We start from the raw sequence: 4,277 nt of genomic DNA, 5'->3' as shown, positions 1-4,277 counted from the left end.
CACTATCTTAACAGCCTCTGTTCTAGGTAGCCTCTCAAGGCATCATTATAGTAACAGCCTCCAGACTCAGCTTTTTGGCAAAGAGGACCAAAATATCTTTAATGTCTCCTTTATTTTGTGTCTTCTGCTTCCCTGATAGAGCATAGAGAACAAAAGTGACTTTCAGAGGCCACTTGCTTCTCCTAGTTACCTTCATGCCCTGCATAAAAACTATCTGGCCTGAGCTAAAGGTATTCCTTTACATGGCAGAGCAAACAGTTGTTTGTTTGTTTGCATGTTTTTCCTATTATGCCAGGACTATATTCATGTTTACAGATGGTTGCTATATCAATCCATGGAATACAAAAACCAGCACAATAGGGCTGGAACAAAGACAAGTAAATTAACCATAGAGTGGCATTCTGGAGACTGCAGATTTAGCAGGGACAGTTTAATTCATCTAATTATGCTTTATGAAAAGCCTACTGAAAGAGAACTTTTCTCCTCACACAGATACTGAACAAGTATCATCAGCACAGTGGTTATTGATGACCATGCCTGAAGATGGGTACATGGTATATATTACTAATAGCAAAAAAATCACTCTTTCTTGGATCTTCTCACTGTTTTCAAAATCCAGGGTAGGGATCTAGGGACTAATTGACCTATTACACACAAATCTCTTAGGAAGACTCTCTTGCTACTTGATGCACTCAGGCCTTATATAATTATACATCTCAATTATAGAGTGGTGAACTTGCTCTCATAAAAAGAGAGCAGCTTCCATTCCTCAATGTTTACCTAGTTTTAAAGCCAAGTTTGTACTTCTAAAGTACCTTCTATGGAGGTTACGTTCCTAAGGACTGGATATCTTAGCAGATTAAGGTGCTGATCACATTATGTCTAAATGTTGTGACAACTGGAGGACTAATTAATGCTGAAGCCAGAGTGGGAGGTTAAGTGGTGCTTTCCCAGTGCCTGATCCAAGCAGGGAGAGTGCAATCCAGCAGGAGTCTGGTAGCAGAATAATCCACAGTGTTCTTGGTCCGCTCACCCCTGTGGTGAGTTTGCCCCAAACATTGCTCTGATGGAGTGTGAGTGCTTTCTGACCAGATGCTATTCAAATGGATGAGGGTAGAAATATATTGAAATGGATAAATTCTTCTCCAGAAGAGTTTCTTCACTGGCTTCTTTCCGTATTTGGACCAGTTGGTATAACCTCTTTGGGGTACCCACATGGTCCTCCATCTAACCAAGAATTTTTAAAAATAAATAAATGAGTCAACTTGAAAAGAAGTATGAAAACACCGCATAAATTTGTGACAGGATGGGGGAGGGAAGTGGAAAGAAAGCAACAGTCAAAACCTATTTTGATGCTTCCAAAGTCATCCTCTGGCATGGCAATTTCTGTCTAGACCTAACAGAGCATCCTTTACATCAGAGTGATCTAGTCACTGTAGTCACAGGACAGGGAGCAAAAAAATACGAATCTGTGTGTGTTAACTTGTGGTGTCATTTCTCAGCCACAAAGGGATTGTAGAGGGCAGCATGGATACAAACAAAGCAAGGGTACCCACATTTCCAGCAAGATTGGGGTGCAAGTAGGGGAAATTGCACTCCCAGAAGAGAATGGTGAGGGCTTATTTCCTTCGAGCCCTGTCAGAGAGTGGTGTGTGTGCAAATGTGAATGTGGGGGATGCTGTAACTCTTGCTTACAGAGCACTTAGAGATTTATAGATATTAATTAACTTTTCATTCTAATATTTTTTATGTGTTGTGATACTGATCCTGAATGTAAAGTTTACTGACTGCCAGCTAATCACATCATTATTAAATCACTGGTTTCTTTGTTCATGGTTTAAAGCATGAGAATTGAGCAGTTTTTCCTTGTAATGTACCCTAAGAAGACACTCCTTGAGCAGCAGCAAGGTGATTGCTCCTCAGTCACTGCCTTCTGGTGGCTATCTTCACCTTTGAGTAAGGAGTGCGCTGTCTTAAAATGTTCAGGTTCTGAGGAAAAAGACAAGCCCTCTTGCTGTCTCCTATGGTAGTTTTCTATTTATGTTGAATGGTATATACTTAGGTGAACACAAGATATGTCTTGCAAATAGTTGCTTGGGCTCTTAATGCCATCATCTGTTTTGGATTTTAGTCTTCCAGACTAAAAAAGGGGAGACTTCATCTCCCTCAAGCAAGGACTGTCTTAGAATAGGAAAGAAAGCAATTTCTGAAAGTGACACTCAAGTAGATTTAAAAACCCAGACGAACCAAACAAAAAAGACCCTAGTACTTTACCCTGGGTAAAATGGTTTCCCCTAAACTATATGGACCAGAAAAGTCCAATAATTAATTAAGCATTATATGAAATATTATTTTATTTTGATCTTTGTTATTGATTTTATAATTTCTTGAAGGTAATTACAATTATGTCGGTTTTAAAATTATTTTTATCCTCCTACAAAATCCCTTCCCACAATAAACAAGTGCCGGAAATTAGTATTGCAGGAGGAGTGTGCTGCAGGTTTGAGTACAGATGAAGAAAGCCCCTGAATAGGTACAAAATGGAATGCAAGGAAGAATTATGAGTAATTGTCTTAGTTGGTTTTGTGATTTTCCAGTGGCACGCTTTCCAGGCTAGTTCTAGGTTTCCGGATGGTCTGTGGCAGAGCAATCAAAGATGTGGATCATAACTGTAATAACAGGTGGAGGACATCTAATTAAAATAAACCAGACAGGCCGTGTGATACTGTCTCTATTTCCAGGCCTAATATTAGCATGATATGAATTGTCTTATATAATTACATACTTCCTAGTGTTCTTCCAAAATAGTGTTTCATCCCACACAACATTGTAGTCAAGTGCCTGCTCTTTAAAAGAGGTAAATGCAAATAATCTTTGTAAAAATTATCTTTGGAGGAATTGCTTCTTCACTATGACAGCTTGGTTGTCAGCTGCTGAATTCATCCAAATCCATGTGCCTGACATGGGTAAGAGGTCTCACAGGCAGGGAGGAGGTGTGTGGATGAAATTCTGATTTCTAATGGTAGCAGCATGTCATGTGATGAAACAGTAAAGTTTGTAAATATTTACAAGAGAAAACCTGTATCATGGTGCGCATTTTTGTTCTTAGTTTCAAGCAACCTACTGATTAATCAACACATAGTTAATGTTTACACCTCATTAAGTGTATCAGTAGTCAGTGCTTTTGTTTCATGTAGACCCTGACATATCATTTGGTGGAAGTCTAATGTAACTCACTTCATGGCTCTTTTCTTTTCCTTTTTAAATTTCCAATGAAATTTCTAGTGAATAAATTAGTAAATTTATCATTTTCTCTATAATAGTGTCACATGGACAGTTTGATGAAATAGCTCATTACAGTCAATGAAGTGAAATATGAGTTCCATCAGCACATTTTCATCAAACAGAGTTACAGAAATTAGCTTGCTGTTATCAAGGACTGTGGAATACAAAAATAAAATTAAGCAAGCTATTAGAGGATAGATTTAGGGAGGGTCCCAATTGAGTTGGAACGCAACTGCCACTGTGAAAAACAGAAGACTGCTGTATGCTTAAATGAATTGTGAAGCATCAGTATTAATTGTTAATGATGTACTTTAGGGACAGAATTAAATTCGGAACCACCTGAGTGTACATGAATATCACACACTGTGCAGCCACTCAACCAGGAATGAATGAAAAGCGAATGCTTGCTGTTCTGCAATCACTGTCAAAGTTTGGAACCGAGCTAACCTGTCTTCACCAGTGATACTTCTGTGACACCATAACAGGCCAAAGAGATGGGAATTCTCTACTGTTAAAGTTATTCTTTCCCCATGTATTTTCCAAATTCAGAATGGAGAAAGAATCTGACTCTGAAGAAGCTGCTATGCTCAACCTGGGAGAATTAAGTGCTGAAATATACCCTCGCATAGTGGGGTGCAGCTCTCTCCTGCCAAACTGAGAAGCTGTTCACAGACAATGAATTGATTCTTTAAGCACTGATTTTTAAGTCAACAACAGTCAATAATCTGTGATCAAATGTGATGTACTCAAGCCTTCTCATTCTTGCAATACTACTCCCAATATTTAACCCTGGATCTTCAGCTGACACTTAACAGTTTGTTTTAATAAATTATTATTAGACTTTATTTGCTGTGTGCAGAGGGAATTATTTCAGCTGTTTCCACTTATTCATGTTATTTTTGTATGTGGTCCCTTTCTAATTTTACTCCTTAACTAGACTGGGAATGAATTCTTAGTATCTTGATAATGATGTTGCATAGACTAAACACTCC

Source organism: Cyanistes caeruleus, chromosome 1 (assembly GCF_971803275.1).
Source record: "Cyanistes caeruleus chromosome 1, bCyaCae1.hap1.1, whole genome shotgun sequence".
NCBI classification, from domain to species: Eukaryota; Metazoa; Chordata; class Aves; order Passeriformes; family Paridae; genus Cyanistes; species Cyanistes caeruleus.
Note: the sequence above shows the minus strand (reverse complement) of the source record.